The sequence below is a fragment of the Anolis carolinensis genome, chromosome 4 (genome assembly GCF_035594765.1).
Source record: "Anolis carolinensis isolate JA03-04 chromosome 4, rAnoCar3.1.pri, whole genome shotgun sequence".
Lineage (NCBI taxonomy): Eukaryota > Metazoa > Chordata > Lepidosauria > Squamata > Dactyloidae > Anolis > Anolis carolinensis.
Window position 1 is genome coordinate 230,575,966 of NC_085844.1, and position 22,607 is coordinate 230,598,572.

General features: G+C 36.7%; 1 protein-coding gene across 13 annotated transcripts in view; it reads right to left on the bottom strand.

Moving 5' to 3' along the window:
• The window catches only part of adnp (activity dependent neuroprotector homeobox), a 45,519-nt gene that overhangs the window by 19,706 nt on the left and 3,206 nt on the right, over window positions 1–22,607 (bottom strand). For 4 of the 13 annotated variants that reach the window (XM_008115611.3, XM_008115609.3, XM_008115606.3 and 1 more), the window contains 2 exons: window positions 20,268–20,340; window positions 18,670–18,769 (listed from right to left, as the gene is read on the bottom strand). The exons of 3 other annotated variants lie outside the window; for them this stretch is intronic. The gene's annotated coding sequence lies outside the window, so the exon portion shown is untranslated. Of the gene's footprint in view, window positions 1–4,227; window positions 4,329–14,252; window positions 14,312–18,669; window positions 18,770–20,267; window positions 20,341–22,607 lie in introns of those variants that run through there. 6 more of the 13 variants (XM_008115612.3, XM_062979744.1, XM_008115608.3 and 3 more) reach the window with 3 other exon arrangements.

Genomic DNA, 22,607 nt, shown 5'->3' on the forward strand with positions numbered 1-22,607 from the left:
TGCTTAAAAAGTGACTGTGTGTGTGTGTGTGTGCGCGCGCGCACGCACTTTCAAATCATCTGTCAAATTATGGCAACCTCATTAATTTCAGAATGTTTTCTCAGGCAAGGAAAATTCAGATGAAGATTTGCCAGTTTCTTCCTCTGAATTACAGCTTACATCATCTAGTTTTTCCCCATTAAAATACTAATCAGAGCTGACAGTACTTAGCTTCTAAGATCCAATGGAATCTGGTGCCTTTAGAACGGTGGTTCTCAACCTGGGCTCCTCAGATGTTTTTGGCCTACAACTCCCAGAAATCCCAGCCAGTTTACCAGCTGTTATGATTTCTGGGAATTGAAGGCCAATAACATCTGGGGACCCCAGGTTGAGAACCACTGCTTTAGAATATGTATGCCAGCTGCCTATATAGCTATCATTAGTATATTCAGACAAATATCGCTGTCTAGAAACAGAGAACCATTTCAACAAATTATAATTATTTGCAAATTTCAAGGATAAATAAAAATGGCTTTCAATTTAGGTAAGTCAAAATCACTCAAGCAACTGAGAAGATATATTGCAAACAGACTGAACATTGTTGGACTCTAGTTCCTATCATTCCCTGACACCATCTCCTATACTCCAGAATTTTCCAATAATAACTCTTATGGAGGTGGAAAGTGACCCATATCTGTGATTCTAAGAAACCAAGAAGAACTTCAAATACTTAATTAAGGTATTTCATAGAATGTTACAGTAGTAGAAATAGTAACCAATGAGGACCAACATTCATTCAACTTATACTTTAGGCCAAATATAGCTTTTTTAAAAAAAACTTCAATGACCAGAAACTCAAAGTTTCTTTCTAATTCCTGCCCAAATGATGCATCAAAATTAATTCAGGAACAGAGTTTAGAAAGTTAGATTATAGACGTAAATTGTAAATGCTGATTGTTAGAAACTGAGAGATTAATCTATTGTCACTGACTCCAATAATACATTCCTTCATTTGTAAACTATCATTATTTGGGTTGTTGTATGTTTTCCAGGCTGTATGGCTATGTTCTAGAAGTATTCTCTCCTGACGTTTCGCCCACATCTATGGCAGGCATCCTCAGAGGTTGTGAGGTAACACTATCATTATTTCTTTGCTGAAATAATTTTAAAAAGCCATAGGATTTAAAGAAAATGGCATGGAAGTTACCACCTCTGACTTAAGCACATTTTATTGACTCCATCAGAAGTGCTCTCTTTGTCAGTTTAATTTGCTTTCCACCAACCTAGGGTTTTTCCATATGTCCTTTAAAGCCCGTAACACAGATGCTAGCTGGGGACAGTGGGACTGTCAAACGTCTTGGGAAAGCTGGGGATCTTGTCTTACAATATACAGTAGTCTCTCACTTATCCAAGCTAAATGGGCCAGCAGAACCTTGGATAAGCGAATATCTTGGATAATAAGGTGGGATTAAGGAAAAGCCTATTAAACATCAAATTAGGTTATGATTTTACAAATTAAGCACCAAAACATCATGTTATACAACAAATTTGACAGAAAAAGTAGTTCAATACGCAGTAATGTTATGTTGTAATTACTGTATTTACGAATTTAGCACCAAAATATCAAGATATATTGAAAACATTGACTGCAAAAATGCGTTGGATAATCCAGAACCTTAGATAAGTGAGACTTTACTGTATTCAATTTCATTTTGACAGTTATCTGTATCTTTCTTGTTTCTCCCATACACCCTGTCAGTATACTTTAAACGCCTTATTTGTTGAAGATGAATAAGGAATGATGTTAATAGTTCTTAAGGAATAGTGTGTTCATTTTATCTACAAATCACTGATCACTTTGGACTTTTTAACTGTGAGATCTTCTGAGAGGAAATAAGGAAAGACATTAGTTTATCAATATAAATCTTGTCAGTAAACTAAAAGTTGCAACCATATCAAACTCTCAAAACACAGCGAGGAAGTGAAAGCAGGAGGGGAGGGGAAATCCGAGACAGGAAGAAATACTGTAGAGAGTGTACTATGAAAAAAAAGTTTCACTTAATGATATTCAATTGTCAGACACACTGTGGGCAGTAAAAACGCTGAAGTACTACACAGAGGTTCACTGTGGTACACCCAAATAATAATATATACCAGAAAAACTACTCAATAAAAATAAAAAAATTGAAAATACACCCAATCCCATCATCACCACCTTTCATCATCACTACCTAGAAATAAACTAACAACTTCAATGCAGCTGAGTAGAGGAGGTGTTACTCTTTTGCCCTAAATAGTCTGGCGTTCCTTGGAACACTTTCTGTCCGCTTTCTGAGCAAATCAATTATTTATCCAAAGGAAATATACTCAGGGGCAGCAGTGTTGGCCATGTAGAAAAATAAGGTATGACTTATAGACCCATGGGGATGGTATGCACAGCTCACCTACCAACATCAGACAAGGTATGTCCACTCTAAAATTTTCTTGGTCCTCCAGGTGATTCTATGGCATGCTATGGAAGTTATTATAAGTCTCCCCTGAAAACCTAACTAATTCTTACAGAGGATATTTCTCTAGGAGTTTTCTAGGTCATCAAGGGTGACCCTTTGATAACTTCTGCCAGAAGTCATTTATTTCAACAGTTTGCGCAACTAACAGCAGTTTCTTGTTTCCATGGTAAGTTCAGGAACCTATTCCAACAGATACAGGGGTCATACTGTACAAGAAAATCCAAAATCTGCAAAAGAGCAAAATATTTATTGGCCAATTTTCTGCATTACAGCTTGCCAATAAAGGTATCATTATTTTGTTGCATTGTTCTTCCCAAACACATTCCATCCTTCCCAATCCAGCCAAAGCCTCACTATTTCAATGTTATGTACAGTATAAAGCTGAACCACAAGAAAAGGAGAATCCAACCTCCATTCATGAGTTCTTGCAGAGGGACATAGGAGACTACTAAGTAACTCCACCAATCACAATCTAAATGCAACACAAAGCAAAATTGAAACCAGCTCAGATAGGCCATATTAATGCCAACGCCTGCACCTGAGGGACAGAAGATGATGTACTGACCAAGAAGATTCAGCAATTCACTGAATAAAGCCCCCCTACTATTTTTAACATACACAGCCCTTGAATGGTATTGAAAGCTTCAGAAACAACATAGAATAGCATGCATCTCTTCTACTGGATCTTCACAATTCCACTGCCCACTGTTAAAGGGGTTTACTACTTCTTCAGTTATATGCTGCAACATGGTATAGTTTATCTTGTTCAGAAAGTCTACATATTGCTGAAGAATAAAAATGGGTGTTATGAGATCCCACAGGATAGGTTTAAAACTTTTATCCCAGCAACCACAGGAGGCCTTGTAATCCAATACTTCTTGCAAATTCAACATCAAGTGACAGCTGGTCACTCAGACAATAACTCCAAACCAAGTAGCCTGAAAATTACTTCACCTTGCAACGAGGATGCACATCATTCTCTGAATATGCTCAATAAAGAAGCCAAACACTAAATGGGAGGGATTTTTCTTTGTTCCAGAATGTTAACAACCAGAATGTATTTACATTGAGCATCAACAAGTCCTCATGAATAAGAAACTGAAACCCAAAAAGAATCATAATTCAGAAGAAACCATCCAGTTTTACCAAACACAGCAAAGACCACATACCTAATAAATCAATGTGTACGGGTTCCTGAAAAATAGGCATTTTTATTTTATTTGCATTAAGATATGATCTTAACTTATTCAACCTATACTCAAAAACAGGTGTATGTATGTATGCATTAACACATATATCTTTCTCTCTCACACACACAAGAATCTACAGAGAAAGAAATATCTTTTAAAAAAACTTTAATCCTTCATTGTTACCATGAAGAGAGTGGATTCTGGGCAGTTTCTTCCATAACCTTTTCCCCCAGTACTCCCCTCCCCTGCATAGTTAATGATGAACTAAAAAAATAGAGTCCACTCATGATTTAATGGTTCCACACTCTCCATCACCAAACAGGAGGGCATAGCTCACATATTACCAACTAGGTCATCTCTTTTCCCATGACAGATCCAAGTAATTTGTTCAGATACATATTCAGTCTGTCCTCTGCATGAATACATTAGACGTGTAAGAACTGAGTTTCCTGACCCAATGTATCTTCTCCTTCATTTCTTTCTTTTCCTTACAAGATACACCCAAGCTTCACCTCTCCTCAGTTAGGAACTGAGCAAAAGGCTCCTACCTGGTTCCAGAGGACATGTTCCAGATCTTGTCACTTTCAGCCTGAAGTAGGAGGGTAACTGTGTGTACTGGAAGGGCTAGCTTGTCTTCCTCCAGGTGGACCTTTGAAGAGAAGCACACAGGCAGGGGAGGCATGGCTCACTTGTCTTCTTCCCTCACTTCTGTGGCTCCTCATCTCTCATCAATCTTACCTTGCTATTTGTATTTCTTCCTATTTCCCCCAGATTTTTAATCTTTTGGCCCCTGCCAGCCATCCTTTCTTAGGCCTTACGCATCCCTTTCCCTGATGCTATCTACCTCCCTCATCAATTTGGCCATTCTTTGTTCTGCTGCTTCTCCCTCAGGCTTCACTCTCCTAACAGCAGCTGCTGCCTATTCTATGCCCCAGGTAATGTCAAAAGCATGTGGCATCCATCTGTGATATCATCCACAGGCATCACAGACTCCCATAATCTAACCAATTCTTCCACTAAGGATTTTGGGGGCACACTGTGCAGTGAACCCTGAGTTGACTCACAATATCATATAAATGGATGAAACTCTTAAAATCAAAAATACCAAGAAAGAAGAAATGCAACTGTTATCAAAGTATTACCTGACCATACTCGAGGATCTAGCCTTTGAAACAGACAGTACCTCCCCACAGGGATTCATTGCTTGACAAGGGAGACGAACATGGATAATTCAAGTAAGAGAGCCAAGGCTAAAGGCCTGCAAGGAGTTTTGGTCTTGACAGAGTACTCTGAAGGTCACAACAGCATGAATTATGATTTATCTATCACCAACTGGACAAAAATATCTGCAAATCAGTTAGTGTGGGCCACTACATATCACCTCAAAAAGCATGGCAAGAAGTAGCAATTTCCTCAGTGTTAAATATCTCACCAATTTCAATGGATTTTGTACTCCAATATTATAAGACAGAAGGAAAATTCTGAAGATGTCAGCTGCAGATGCAGGTGAAACGTTAGGAGAAAAATGCTGCTAGAATACGGCCATACAGCTTGGAAACCACACAACACTCCAGAAGGAAAATTTACCACCTACTTTCCCCACACATTTATCACCAAAGTTAGCTATGCCCTATTTTCATCAGCTCAACAGTGATAAACAAAGGTGTCTTCATCTCAGCCACCCATGTGTACAATTTTGGATAAAGGATGTTCAGGCTTATACGTAAACCCACCAAATATGAAAGTTTTATAAGTTAAGTTTGAGCCTGAAACCTTACAAATTAAACTTAGAAACTAACCAGAGGGAAATACAAATGATACTGACATTATATGAAAAAATTGATGTTCTTTTGTTTTCTTAAAGATTATTTATTTATTTTCTTGTGCTTTATGAACAAAATTATTAAACATGTTGTGTATAAAATTATCGTTAGGCAATGTGTTTAAGTTGTACAAGAAACACAAATTTTGTCTACTTGGGTCCCATCTTCACAATGTACATATATGCAGATACAGGTATTCCAGAATTCAAAAGAATTGATCTGAAACATTTCGGATAAGGGATACTCATGTTTCTGCTCATGCCATGAGACCATCATTTGAGGGTCTATTTCCCAGTGCCAACATAACAGTGTTTCACAATTATTTACTTGTGAATGGCTTCAAAACTGCAGAATGCCACCCCTAAACAAGATGCCAGGGAAAGGCCTTTTTATTCTCCAAGGTCTTTTAAATAGTTATTGTGTTCCTTCAAAGTTGTTCCCAACTTATGGAGATGCCAAACTGAACCTTGGTTTTCTTGACATGATTTGTTCAAAGAGGGTTTCAATGCCTTGCTTTGAGACAAAGAGCATAAGATTTGCCCACAGTCACCCTGTGGGTTACTATGATTCTGCTCTTTTGGAATCCTTGTGCAATACTCAAATCATTACACCATGTTGGCTCCCTTTAAATAAGTATAATGATAGATTTTTGTAACTGCATTTTCCATGTTCTGATTATTATCATCCATTCTTAATATACTATTTTGTGACTTGTTTTAAATTTGTGTTTAAAGTGATGCTTACTTATTTCTATTGTTTTTCTGTGATTTTCTTATCACCTATGCTGCCCTAAGAGCTGAAGTACCAGGGGAACTCACAATCATAATAAATAAATACCTTGCATGTTCATTACAACACAGACAACTAGCAAACAACTGAAGGGAGGGAAACATAAAAAATCGACACAGAAAACGAAACTAGAAGGTATGCATGCAGGTTTAACGAATATTATTAACTGAACTGTATTTTATTGAGGTAAACACTATCAACAGTTCCTGCCAGCAGAAAACTGCTCAAGACTGAACTGCAGACATTGCTAGCTGGTTAAGAACTGTTTATCACATCAAGCATTCTCCTTATGCTATTTCCTGATTTTCTGAAAACAAACATTATAACAATCTCCCAGGGAAAAGCAATGAAAAAAACAGTTGAGTTCACCCTGTTTTTAAATGGCAAAAAAGAAAGAGAAAAAAATCTTCAAAACCAAAGTCACCCATACTCCCCAGCCAACTCTAATAATTTAAATCAGTTTACACACATCAGTTACTGTATTATCAAAGGGATGGATCTTGAAACACTTAACAGTGTAAAATGCATAAATGAACAAAGAAGGTTGCTTAAATCTAAATACAGCAAGCACTGTCAAAAATTGCCCTGAAATATATGAATAACAAGAGGGAATTACCGAAGCATAAGCAGTCTTTTGCTTAAAGTGAAGACCACTGTGGTTTTAAAAACTATATGTCACAAATCTTTTTCAACTAAATTCATTCATCAGGTACGATGAGCATGATCTGCAATCAGGACATATATGCACACATGGTGGATAGCTTGAATCAAATAAAGATTTAATCATAAAACAGATTAATTATACTGTAACATGAAATACTACAACTTTAGAGAATTTCATTTCTATCACCTCAAATTTCAAAAATGTCCTATTAAAAGAAGTTTATTAGTAGGGCTAGGATGTTTATGTTACCATATACATCTGATGAAATGAATAGTGTCCATATTTATCAGTTCATTTATCTGGAGTATTTTTAATATCCACTCACGCAAGGGAGGTTTGTCCTGGCAAGAAACCAAAACAATGTCGCAGAAATCTACCTGTGCCTGTTATGTGGTGAAGAAACTTGTTGGAGTATATGTTTAAAACTCCATCCAGTTTCTTCACCACAGATAGACACAGTGAGATTTCAGTGACATTGCTTTGGCAATTTCATTTTTTGCTCTATTGTGTTGATGTGTACACATGACCATTTGTTTTCAATCATCAGTCATAATGAAGACTACACTGTTTCACAGGTTGCTGTTTGACACATTCACTTCAAAATACTAGTTTAATATTACATTGCATTTTTCTTATATATATATATACAGGGTGTTTGAAAAAGAACTCCCTATTCACCATTTAATTTATATGGTGAATAGGGAGTTCTTTTTCAAACACCCTGTACAAAAAGAAGCTGCAGTTTCAAATTCATCTCTAGTTGCTAAGAGTAGCTGATACAGTAGTCTCACTTATCCAACATAAACGGGCCGGCAGAAGCTTGAATAAGCGAATATGTTGGATAATAAGGAGAGATTAAGAAAAAGACTATTAAACATCAAAATAGGTTATGATTTTACAAATTAAGCACCAAATCATGTTATACAACAAATTTGACAGAAAAAGTAGTTCAATACACAGTAATGCTATGTAGTAATTACGATATTTACGAATTTAGCACCAAAATATCACAATGCATTGAAAACATTGACTACAAAAATGTGTTGGATAATCCAGAATGTTGGATAAGCGAGTGAGAATCTACTATATTTTGAACTATAACCATGACCACTCCCAGACAGCAAAGATAATAGTCAGGGATGACGGACCCTGGAATCAAAAACATATGAAAGGTAATAGGCTGCCCGGTCTTTTATAAGAATACATCAGAATGTTTTTTAAAACATTCCCTTGTGGGTAAAAAGGAAAAGCATCGAAATTGCATATCGGTCAACAATCAAATGGGTTGCAAATATGGTCTAAAATCTAACTGACACCACTGTTAAGGAAATATGAGGTATCAACAGGAAACTTAATGCAAAGCAATTAAACTTTCAAATTCAGGAACATGTTCAATGACACGGCTCATTCACATACCAATAATTATTAGAATATAGCAATTTGAAAGAACAAACAACAGACCTAAATTTATTGTATGTTTAAATATTTTGGAAACATCTGCTGGAAAGGGGATGGTAGGATAGCCTACAAAACTTCAATATAGAGTATTTAATTCCTGATTTCATTCCTTCATCCTCTTCATCCTCATATCTCTTCTATAATATCTCAGGCCTGAATCCTGTTCATTTTAGATTTGAAGACTGTTTTTCACCCTTTGTCTTTTCCCAACTAAGTCTGGGACATAGGGATTACGGCTGAATTTTTGATGAATTGTTTTAGTGTTTCAGGACTTTTTGCAATCAAGAACAGTACTGAAACATTTATAATAAATAAAAGAAGAAATGGCCTGTGGAGTGCAAAAAAGCCTCCAATTGCTAGAAAAAGCAAAACAATTTCTTAAAATACTTTACCAGTGATACATTTTGTGCATTGCTCTGGCGTATATGCAACAAGAGTGATTTGAGCATGAGATGATTAATTTGTTTATTGCATTTGAGTACAATTTTGGCACATAGTCTCCTTCTAAATTATTTTATGGTTAAAAGCATACGCTGAAGCTTTCATCAACAAAAAGCTGGTGCCTACAGTATTCTAGGGGAAACCTGATTACAAGGAATAAGCTGCCTTTGTGAATCAGGCAATAAAAAAGAATCCTCTCATAAAAAAGCAAAATATGCAGAACTTCAAATTTTAGCCTCATTTATAAATATGATGGAAATCAATCTAGAAAATGTATCAATTGAGTTTTGAAACAAGGAAAAGTACATATCTTTCTAAAATGAATTGACTTTTAACTAATGTAAAGAGCAACCTCACTAAGAAGCATGAAACCAAATGAAGTTCAATTTTTTTGCTTACCTGCAAAACGAATTTACTATTCTGTGGGAATGTTATAAAGTTTCCTTCATTCATTTTGGTAAGTACGCACATGCGCTCTCTCTCTCTCTCTCTCTCACACACACACAAGCTGAATTCTCCCTTCAGAAAACAAGCAATTACAGAATCGGATTATATTTCAAATTAGTACTGGTATTTCCTCTAAGACTATGAATGACAACCAGTATGATATCAGCAGACTTATAAATAGGCCTTCCTTCTTTTTCCTATCTGGTATTCCAGGGGGTATTCCAAGCAGAGGCTCAACTAGATGGCCCACGTGGTCTTTTCCAACTTTATTATTCTATGATTTTAAGTTTGTTCTGGAGGGTCTCTCACACTTAAAAGCAGATCACAGAACTAGAGCTGGGAGAAACCATCCGATCCAATGCTCCTGCTATACAGGAAAGTACAGTCCAAGCACTCTTGACAGATGGCCAACAAGGCAAAGAAGGAAACTCCATCACACTTTGAACATATTCCACAGCTGAACAGCTCTTAAAATCAGGAACGTCTCCTTAATGTTTAGGTGCATTCTTTAACTATAGTTTGAATCCATTGCTCCATGTCCTAGTATCTGGAGAAGCAGAAAATAGGCCTGCTACATGACATCCTTTCAGAATAGCTAACACAACTAACTGTCTCTTCTCCAGGTTAAACATACTTAGCTTAGCTCCCACAGCCGCTTCTCATAGGACATGGCTTCTAGACCTTTTACCATTTGCTCCATGCGGGGACATGAGAGAAGCCTCCCACAAGGATGGTAAAACATCAAAACATCTGGGCGTCCCCTGGGCAACGTCCTTGCAGACGGCCAATTCTCTCACTCCAGAAGCAACTCCGGTTGCTCCTGACATTAAAAAAACAAAAAACAAAAAACAACCATTTGGTCATGCTCCCCATGACAGCTTATGAATAATATTCTTAAATTGTGGTACACAATTCCAGGTGAGGACTGACCAAAGCATAAAAGAGTGACGCTATTACTTTCCTTCATCTATTGATATAGCCCATTGGTTTCTTTAGTTGCTGCATTACATTGCTGACTCATGTTCATCTTGTGGTCTATTAAGAAAGCACTTAGAATTGTTGCCATCACTAAAAGTCAACATAGGTTTTTCAAAAACATGTCATGCTAGGCTCATCTTATGTCTCTTTTTATAGCGTTACCAGCTTGGTAGATGAAGGAAATGCTGTAGATGTAGCATATCTTTATTTTAGTAAGACTAGGTTCCCCAAGACATTGTGGCAATCATGTTGGTAAAATATAGGCTAGACAATGCTCCTGTTAGGTAGATTGGGAACTGGTTAACCGGCCAAACCTAAAATATTTTATTAACATGTTTGCCAGAATATCTTGGGTGGCACCTCTTCATCCTGGAGAGGTGTGACCAGTGTTGTCTTGGGACCAGTGCTATTCAACATTTTATCAATGACTCTGGTGACAAAATACATGGCATGTTTATCAAATTTGCAGATAACACCAAGTTATGAAGTGTAGCTAATTCTCCAGCAAATTTCAATAGGAAGAAAAGTAAGGTACTACACTGAAACAAAAAATTAAATACACAGATACAGGATGTGTGACACCTGGCTTTTAATGCTCTTAGATGTAGTTCATTTCACCCTGGAGACTTAAATTCATTTGAAATAGCCAGGTATTTCTGTGCTGAAGTTCATTTAATTATTTTAACCCCTTCAGCAAGCCTGAGTCATTCTGAACTTTTTGTGACATTTTCTACACACATGAATTCCTTCTTGGTGATTTTTTTCCATTTCTTTTTCCATTTCTTATACAGGCAGTCCCAGAGTTATGAATATCCAACTTATGAACAACTTGTAGGCCAGCAGGGGAGCAGTGGAGCTAGCTAGCTGTTCCGCCCCAGCCAAGTTGAAGGAGGCTGGTAAAGGAAGTTGGCAAAAGGCTCCTTCACTCCTCCTCTCTAGCAACAGCTGGGGAGCCTGAGCTTCGAGCTAGCCTCCCATGCTCCCTTGGCTGAGGAGGAAGGGAGGGAGCTTGCTCCCACGCATCCCTCCTCAGCCACCTAACCTGTTTTCTTAAACGCTTCCCATTTTTCCTCCTCACTGGAACTGCCTTCTATACCCCCAGTTTTAAGAAATTCCTATCCATCATGAACTTACAATCAGTCCTTCTCTAGGTTTATTGAAATCAAATATGGGAGCCAAGTGCAGAAAAAGAAATTAGTTCCATTAAGAGTGCTGACTACATTACCTACTGACATAAGATATCACTACTGACCAAACAATACTAACTCAATTAAACAAGCCTGTCTTTTCACACACTATACAGTGTTCCCTCGCTACTTCATGGTTCACTTTTCGCTCCCTCGCTGTTTCGCAGGTTTTCAATTAATATTAATGTACACATTTATCACGGTATTTTCGCTGTTCTGCAGGTTTTTGCAGTGTGCAAAGGGTATGGAAGGGGGGAAGGAGAAATAAAGGGAGAGAGGGAGTGGGTAGGGAAGGGTTGGAAATAAAAAACAGTTTATTTAGCTTCCATTCTTCTTCTCTGCTGGTGTACTGTATATTGTAACTGCCAAAATAAAGTGCAGACTACATTGTAGTAAGTGGTCTGTGGTTTGCTCTCCTCCACACAGAATAAATATAGTGTCTCTACTTCGCGAATTTTCACTTATTGTGGGTGGTCCTGGAACGTAACCCCTGCGATAAGTGAGGGAACACTGTATGGGCAAATAAATTTAGTTATGCAGAATACAGAACATTTTGAGGCATTTGGTTCATGAATACAACATGGGATCCTGCCAAACCTATCCCTCCCAAAATGACAAGACTTGTACAACACTGCCTCTGAATCCTCATTTGATTCAAATTTCTCTATCTTCTGCCGCATGCAAGAGAATGAGAGCCATGTTGGCAAATATACCAATCAAGATAAACTGTTGTGTGAAATGATAAATACGTGTATCTAAATCAGAACAAATTTGACAGTTTAGATCAGTGGTTCTCAACCTGTGGGTCCCCAGATGTTTTTGGCCTTCAACTCCCAAAAATCCTAACAGCTGGTAAACTGGCTGGGATTTCTGGGAGTTGTAGGCCAAAACACCTGGGGACCCACAGGTTGAGAACCACTGGTTTAGATACATCAATGAGAATTCTAAAGAATAAAGAGAGGAAAAAACACTGACAATCATATCTCAGAAAATTAAATAGATTTAAGGTTTACGTCATGATTTCTGTTTAAGAAATCTGCACCCCACTGGGTAATTTCACAATTATAAAAATGCTTAAGGTTGTAGAAGTAACTAGGCTGAAAATACATAAGAACAGGTTTATTTTATTATAATGATGATTTCTTTTGTTTTCAATAACCTTCTCAAAATTTGGCAAACAGTTTCTCAAAAACTAAAAGGTATTAGTTTTCTTACAATTTGGCAACTTGGAGATCAATTTGTAACAAAATTTAAAGCATTTAAAATGAGTCCCCTTTTGGGTGAGAAGGGCGGGATATAAATATTGTAATAAATAAATAAATAAATAAATAAATAAATGTATTTAGTGAATTATTGTCTGATTAAACATGTTGATTAAATATACTCTTAACTTGGTCATTTTATGTACAATCAAATTGCACATAAGTCATCTTGTGTTGCTAAAATAACAAACTGACTCTAAATCTGTGAAAAGTGAGGCATAAAAATGACATATCATTCTATTTTCAACATGTCTTTAACCTATGGTTTTGCTATTCTTCAGAATTCTGTACCTCTAATTCTAAATGCTTAATCATAAAAGTAAACAAGAGACTGTCACTTTTAAACTGCAGTGTCAATATGCTCATTATCAATATTACAAAAATGAATCTAATCTGTTCAACAAAACACGATACTTCCTTACCATATCGATATATTACCATGCATGTAGTTCACAGAATTTTATGAAAACAGAACATGAAGATCTAATTTCTGCACTGCTATTTGTAAAATGTTTCCATTCCATACAGGTATAACTTAACTGGCTTCCAATTCTTCTCAAGGAAACCACCTTCAGAAAGTTTACTGATACATTATTCTGTTTTATTATGACTTAAAACGCAACTTTCTATGTGGTGCTATTAATCATAGTTTACTAAATTATTTGATGTGGACAGATATGCCCCTTCCCGCATAGACCAAGAATTGGCACTATAGTTGTGCTTCTGGGCTACAACTTTTTATTTCTTGGTAACATGCCACAGACTGGCCACCAATGGCTCAGTCAGGCAACAATCCACAGGCCATTACACTGAACTTATGTATATCATGACTGCTAAGAGACAGTTCATGCAATAGTGTTTCTAGTTATGGAAATATTTTTAGACATTCACAAGTCTACTTCCTTAGACTTGATCTGTATCTGCAGAAATTAGCATCATTATCTACAGCAAGTAACAAAGCCTTAAAAAGATCAACACATCTTGTGAAAAAAAGTCCAGAAAGCTTAATAATGGCTAGCAAAACAAAACCCAAACAAATTCAAAAACGATTTTGCTCATTTAAGGTACGATTACAATAAGCATGCTTCATGACTTTTTCATACAATAGGAATACTAAGCAAATCTCCACTATGTATATCTCTACAGTGAAATTTGCAGCTGTCATGCTCCCATACAGCAAATTTGAACCAGAGTTGTACAAAAGACAACACTATCAAGAGCAGACCTGCACAATTCACATCCCTTCAGCAAACCACAGACCTGAACAAGCAGGCTAGGACTTCTGGCAGTTGGTGGCCCAAACACCCAGAGGACCAAAGGTTGTGCAGGCCTGATCAAGGTAATTCCAAAGATGGAAGTGGGAGATTTTTTTTTCATCATTTCCCCCTCTCTCCTGCAGTTCTCCAAAGGCTTGAAAATCATGGGATTGCACTGGGGTAGAAGAACTAGGAAATGTCACTGCTTGATGCCCTTCTCCCCCAGTTCTGTTGGATACATTCTTCCCATCAACAAAATAAACCCTACCTTTCCCAAGGTCAGCTTTGGATCAGATTCATCATTTAAAGGTATATCTATGTAAACAGTGCTTTAAAAGATGAAAACGTTCCTACAAAAAAAAACCAAAAAAACAAAAAAGGAGCAGGAAGTGAGGCAAATAGTAATTGGGGAAATAATAATGAGTTACATCTACTCATGATTAGTTACAGAAATGATGTAGATCTAAGAGGTGGCTCCCACAGATTCACAAAGAGGCACTCCACTGCCTCTTCTAAAGAGTGGGGCTTTGTATGGCTCACAATGTTGAGGTAATTAATTCCTGTCTGGAAGACACAAGTTTCTATTGAGTACCATATCAGCTCAATAATGTAAACAATAAGCAAACCATGGTGGAATATTACCTTCTTTAAGCAACTGTCTACTTACAATTTCATTTATAAAGTCCTGCAATAACTTTATCAGTATGGTGACCTCCAAATCCACTGGAAAATTATACTTATCACCTCCAACCAGCACTGGTAATAATGGGGCTTTGTAGTGTAAAACACATAGAAGATATTTCATTATGGTTTTATTAAGGTGTGGTCTGAACCAAAGTACAGGTTGAGTATACCTTATCCAAAATGCTTGGGACCAGAGGTGTTTTGGATGTAGGAATACTTGTATTTGCATATATACACATAGTGAGATATCTTGGTGATGGGACCTAGGCCTAAACACAAGATTTATTAATGTTCCATATACAGTACATCTTATACCCAATCACCTAAAGCTGACGTTATACAATTTTGTACAAGGAACAAGTTTTGTCTACACTGAACCACCAGAATGCAAAGTTGTCACAATCTCAGCCATCTCTGTAGACAATTTGGAATTTTGAGTATTTTGGATCTCCAGATAAACGGATACTTAACCTGCATTATTAAGCGATTGAACATTTTAAGTAATAGTGAAACACATAGGCTGGAATTCAGAGTTCTTCAGAGCAATTCTGCTATTCTTGAGATTTTTATTACTCAACAACTGATTTTTGCACTACATCACAATCTATTTTGAAAGCACTCTTTCAAACGGGGACTATACTTCAAGGGAGCATAGTTGGAAAGTAATGACAAAATCCTCCTTGGGGCCAAATACCTATTCATGGTTATGCGGATGTTGCACACAGATCAAGAAAAATCTGGAAAGTGCAATCCTAAATATTCTCTTTCTATATCTATGCTCAAAAAATGCCTGCTAGATCTACCGAGTTGAATGCACCATTGAATCTAATGGGCAGCTCAATTTTCAAACCCTGAAACCAAAAGAAAAAGAAATGTTCTTGCCAAATGTAATGTGCAGCTGCAAAAAGTGCACTTTTTGTCATTTGGCCAAAAATGTATGCATTACAGTTGTTGCCTGCTTAGAATTCATTCTAAGTGTTAGAACACCAAAGCTTCTGGCAAATGAAATCTTGGGGTGCATCTATCCTGTAGAATGAATCGACTTCAATTGCCTGGGTTCAATGCTATGGAATCATTGGGGCTGTAGTTTTACAAAGTCTAGATCTTTCTCTGCCAAAGAATGCTGATACCTTACCAAACTACAAATTCCAGGATTCCATAGCATTGAGTTGTGGCCATTTAATAAGAAATGGCATCCCTCAAAAAGGAGCTCCAGGTGCAGCTCCTGAAGCAACATCTCCTTTTGCTTTGGCTCACCACTAAGATTACCGTATTACGTGAATCTAGTGTGCACCCTAATTTTGGGGAGATAATTTAGCCAAAATAGGGTGAGCATTAGATTTGAGTAACTAAGATAATTTATCATGTCAGAGGATATATACTAAGATTTCTTGCTGGCTGCCATTTCCAAAGATGTGACTTTTTATTACTACAAATTTGCCATACTCAAATCTGATGCCTTTCAGAAGTATTGCACATCGGTTTCTGTGAGCCTGGAAGGCTCAAGTTTAAAAGGGAAAATATATGAATTTAAGTTTAAAATGTGTCTCAATTATGTTAGGTCATTTCCTTGTCATATATACACAGATCTATAGTGAAGTCGGCTATCTAAATCAGTGTTAAAGTAAGAGATCCTTGTCAGGCCAGGAGAAATATCAGAGTGACCATGTCTATGTTACCGGAAATAATTTTATTTAGAAGTGTGAAGTTATCTTATTTCATAGTTCAATTAAATTGCTTGATTACATATGTTCATCCTGACAAATATTCACACCAGAGGTAAATATTTCACCTTAAATGTGTCTGGACAAGTCACTAGCACCATCACAAATGTAAATTACTTTGGAACCCATTCTCACTCAGCAACAACTGCATGTCTCAAAGGGAGTAACCAACTACAAGCAAGAACATAACAGATATATCTGCCATAGTCCTACTATTTCAAAATAAATTAATAACCTTACTTAGGTCTAAATATTAATTTTCAGAAAAAGCTAAGAGTCACAATTCCACCAATTACAATCCTATGTAAAAATGAAAATATTTTCAGCTGCTGAATGCTTTCAAAATTTGACCTTGAGTGAAAAAAGGATAAATAATACCTCTATCTTGTAGCTATTAGTTCTCATGCTGCCCTAAACACAGTCTGATTTTGGAAGCTAACCAGGATGAGATCTGGTTAGTACTGGCTGGAATACCTCACGAAATACCAGGCAAGACTAAGAAAGAAACCTGCTGAGCCCCTGGGACTGTTGCCAATCACAAGTTCTGGGCTAGTGGTCTGAACATCTGTGTGCCTTTAACACAATTCTTTATATCAATTCCTAGAGTTACCACTATGATTAGGAAAGCTTTCTAAACATAAGCTCAAGGAAGGTTTCAGAAGAAATACAGTGTTCCCTCACTACTTCGCAGTTCACTTTTCGCGGATTCACTCTTTCGCGGTTTTTCAATAAACCCTGAAAGACTATTATAAATCATAAAAAAATTACAATTTACAACCTAAGGAAGGGAGGAAGGAGAAGCCAAAGGGAGAGAAAAGGAGCTTAAGCGGCAACGGGAGGAAAAGGAGGCAATTTATCAACACACAATTGGTTGATAAAGACTTAAAATAGTGTATAATTACTAAAATAATGTGTAAATATTAAAATAAATATAGCATCCCTACTTCGCGGATTTTCACTTATTGCGGGTGGTCCTGGAACCTAACTCCAGTGATAAGTGAGGGAACACTGTAAATGAAAATGATTTTATATTGAATTTAGTTTAAAGGAATCTAGGTATAAGCAGCTTTTAACATTTTAAATGCTGGAATTTCTGTAATACGAGTAAAAGCTTTTTCCAGGATGGTCTGAGCTGAAATTGTTTTATACCCCACCCCTCCTATTCAGGTACTGATGTGATCCACTACAGCACATTCCTTTAAAAAAAGCCTCAGGATGGACACAGCTATGATGTATCATCTGACCACATCAATATAATAATTTTGAAAAAGGAGGCTAGGCATAAACAAAGAACTACATTCCATTTTTGGTCTAAGTCTTCCCTTTGGTTCTGCAGCCTAACAAAGAGTTGACTCTCTTGACTCACATACATTTCTAACTCATGGTGAGTTCTGGAATTTTCCACTGGCAGCTGACATGCCATCTAGTGGACATGCAGCCTACCTTCTTAACAAAAATGAATCATTATGTTCTTATAAAGTTGAAAAATACTACTTTTTACACAGGATTCACACTCTTAATTTGGATGCTTTCAACTTTATGAATTCTAATGATAAATGATGGTTATCGGGGGGGGGGGAGGCATAGACGGAGATACAAAATAGTGAACATCTTCAGAATTTAGTACACTTTGGATAATGTTACATAATTTTTCATCCACATGAGTAATTCTCACATTATCCAGGAATACATTTGAGCCAAGGAGTATATCATCAAGCAAGTTCAAAACTGTCTAGAATTGTCTGCTATACATCAATGCCACACAAAAATCACAACAGGGATGACTGTTAGGTTTATGCAGGTTTTTAAAGGCAGTGTCTGAAGTAGACCCATCATTCATGAAAAAGAGAATTTATCCAAAGATTTCATTGTTTCCCTGTATCTGCCCAGCTCTGCATTAACATAGAACATTATCCAATTAATGTGTAATTCTTTTAAAACCCAATACAGCATTACTAACAAGAAAATATTCAGAAAACATCCAATACTCCCAAAAAGGCATCCACATTTAGTACATTTAAAGCAAAAAGATAGAGAAAAGTATGATGATATTCTGATACAAAAAGATTGCACAGAAGTGCTAGAAAGTCTATTATTTACTAAATACCAAATCATAATTATGCGCTAACATTGCTACTGTTAAGTATGGGCTCAAGAAACAAAATCAGCATATAGAACAGGGCTGGAGAACTATTACCCTCCATATACCCAGTGAACATAGTTAATGGTGAGGGATGACAGCAAGGATAGTCCATTAAGATCCAGAGTTCCTCATACCTGTTCTGAGAGTTGGAAGTCGCCTAATGAAATCCTTTTCGCTAACTTATGATGGTCTCAGAGGTCAGTAATATATTTCAGGCCTACCTGATGTTACGTTCTGAAATATAACCAGAAAATTGAGAGATTAACTGTATGCAGTCTTTTGCTATCCTTAAGCTTGTAAACTACTCAAATGCTGCATTCATAGTGCAACAAACTGCCATTCACTAGAGCAGTGGTTCCCAACTGTTGGTCCTCCAGGTGTTTTGGACTTCAACTTCAACTCCAGCTTACCAGAATTGTGGGAGCTAAAGTCCAAAACACCTGGACCAAAGGTTGGGAGCCACTTTACTGGAATGCCAATAATATAAGCAAGAAACAATACTTCCTGGTTTGTGAATCCATGTAACCATTATATCCAAGATGAGAAACTGTGGTTGAAACACTCACTACAAGCAAAGTTTTAAAACTAGAATCTATCCAGATTCACAGAGAAAGGTTGGCCTTTATGAAAAAATAGAAACTTTCTTTCACAGCTGTCACATGAGATGAGTAGGGAGGAGTTACATTTTCCAACTACAACAAGCCATAGAATGCGTCTATCCAACAGGACCAAATGAACTGGGCTCCTGAATAGATCAAGGGCAATGGTACGTACATCCTGTTGTACAAAGCTGTGGCTGTTTCATTCGAAGTACGCAGAAAGGATACATTGTTGACAGAAAGATCCTGGATGGTTGAATCAGACAAAAATATTCATGTCCTATTGTGATAATGGCAGAGAAATACAAACTCTGCAGTTGAATAGACTAAGTAAGTTAAAGATGGAGGGAATAGTTTTCATGTTTCAGAAACAAGATAAAAGCTGAAACCAAAACTAAAGATATTTCTTCTTAACCTAACTGAGTAATGTCAGTATCCTCCGTCCTACTTACTATCTTAAGTGTTAATCTTCAAATACACTACCCTATATAGCCATGTAGAAGTCTAGAAATCTAAGCCATAAAATCAACCCAAAAACTTGCTTCAATGTATGTACTTTACCCTTAATTCATATCAAAAACAAAACTATCCTCTTCTCTGCACAGAGTGGCAAAAATATGAGCTTAGTCAGTCCTGGGAGAATGTAAAATAAACACTGAACACCACCCCCATGACATCACTTCTGCCATGACATCATTTTTGTTGTTTTTGATTGCCTGGGAAATAACAGTAGCCAGGGTGGTTGGCCCCACGAGGTGCCATTGGTGTTCTCCCCCCTCTGTCAAATGACCTTGACTTATCTATGGCTCATATCAAAATCTATCATTTTGACTATAAACTCTACCCTAAACTTATACATGAGATCAATTTATGTATGAGTATATACGGCAGTTTAAACACAACCATAAATAAATCTCACTAAATTCAACACCATTTAAGTAATTGTGTACAGAGTAATACAATTATGGCAATACTAACTATAAAATAGCATCATAATTTTGTTTTAAAGCATCAAATCATAATTTTAAAAAACTGATTGTTGTGGCATTAGGTGTTTTACAGACTGGGAGCTTATTGCCATTTTCACTTTGAACATACAGTCTTCATTTGTGTATGGCACCTGGACCTCTTACCTTGAATTTGTGATGAACATCCTATGGCATGCTTTAAGTTCCTGAGAATCCAAAATTCCACCAAGGGAATTACCTAGATGAAGAAATATTTAACCAGTTGTAGTCAGCCTTTTCTGGCAAGTGTATTAATAGCTCACAAAATGAGATAGCTCCCCTGCTGCACATACGTTTATGCAGCTTACAAGACTTAGGATGTTTTTGCCTCTCATTCACTGAAATAGGACTCAGAAATATAGGATAGTTGAGTATGGACTGTTAACTGATTCTATCTCTAAAAATACAGAAGTAACTGCACTGACCATAACAGAAATGCCTAAGTCTATACTATACTAATGCCTTTACAGGGCAAATAAAAAGGCACAAAATTCTCTGTGCAAGCTTTCAAAGCATACAATTTTCTTCTTGAAGCAAATGTTTTTAAAGTGTGTATTTTCGTTCCAGTGAACTCAGGGTCGTCGAAGGGTGTGGTGTCATTCCCTGATAGTCTGAAGATTTTTTTCTCCATCCTAGCTCAAACTACATCATTCACACCAGCATGTCCTCATGTCCCTCCACCTTTTCCCTCATGCATCTTTGTCAACATCTTTGCACAATGAAGAAACATGTGTTTTAAAAGCATTCAGAGATAACTGTGCCTTTTTGGTTGCTTAAGGAAGGTACTATTATAGTATCAACGTTGGAATGATTCTACCCAGACCTGCTAGAAACTACACCAAGTTGCCTTTATGATAGAATGTGAATCTTTGAAATAGTATTGTAGTATGTAGAAATAGTCACTACTATTTTTATATTTAGCTTTCCCAATCAATTGCAGTACAATACTGTATGTAAAAACAGACAGCAAGTCTCAATGAGTCCACCAGGTAAGTAGATTCAAGAGGAAATACATTTTCTTTCTGAGTTTTTTCTTTTTTGTATCAATGCTCAATTATAATCTGTCCTCATCCAAGAGTCAAATACAAAACTATCCGATATGAATCAGACATCTAATCTACCCTGCCCATTGCTATCCACTTTAATTGATATCAGATTTCCAAATTTCAGGTAGGTGTATCTTAACTCTTCTTCTTTGGAGGCACTACAAATTGGATCTGCAACCTGTGCAATGTAAAGCATGGGTTCTGGTTAGTCTTGTCCCTCTTCCATGGAATGAAGTCATAACCAATATTTCCTGCAAATAACATAAGCTTGCCCTTCTGCCAAAATGTTTACTCTTAATTTATTTCTCTATATTAACGTATTTCTGCCATTATACTTTTCCAGTTAAAAATTAGGGCAAAATTTATACTTAAAATACCACCCAAACAGTTGCAGTACATACATCTATAATCTAAAGTTTAAAATGCAACTATATCCATTTTTGTTAGTGTACTAAACTGTAGGCAAATTAAGAAGCTGCCTACCCTGTATCACATTACTATTAAGTGCTGAAAAGGGCAGCTGCATGCTCCTCACTTCGTTCCAGGTGATTAATGTTGTGGAGGCTTGCTTGCTTTTTCTGAAAGTGTTTTGCTAGCAGGAAAACATATTGCCATCATTTTTCAGTGATCTTTGAGTTTGGAATGAGAATGATTCCAGACAACTAATCCTTGTTTATGTCACTCTTATAACTCATGGAGATTCTCAGTGTTTGACTTTTTTCTTCTTCCAATATCTTTATCATCTACATATACCCACACATACACTTTTGATACAGTAAATTCAGTCTAGAAATTTTACTCATGTAACTTACAATTTAGTCATACTTCATGGCACAACTTTACACATTATTGACTTTAAAATAAGCTACAGCTAAAATGCCTTTCAAATTAATACCAATATTGATAATATTACATGCCTAAACTTTTTTCACGTTTATTTTTTTCAATTAGCACAGTAGAACTAGCCAATGCAGAATTAAACTATCTACCCTCATCTCTCACAGAATAAAAAATTTAAGTATGCCTGAAAATACCTGAGTATCATATCAAGTATATGTAAACCAAAAATAGTCTTCAGAACCCATCAAAGGTATTCTGAATTACAAGAGTAGAAAAGTAACATCTCAAAATTATTTCAACAAGCAAAAATGCCAGTAGTATTTTAAAAGACACAATGGATTTCTATAGATCAGGCATGGGCAAACTTGGGCCCTCCAGGTGTTTTGGACTTCAATTTCCACAATTCCAAACAGCCAGTAGGCTGCTAGGAATTGTGGGATCTGAAATCCAAAACACCTGGAGGGCCCAAGTTTGCCCATGCCTGCTATAGACTCTACAAGTCTGGACAGATGTTTGAATGATGTTTAAGCACAAAATACATAAACTATTATGAAATACACATTTCCCCTGATGTTTATAG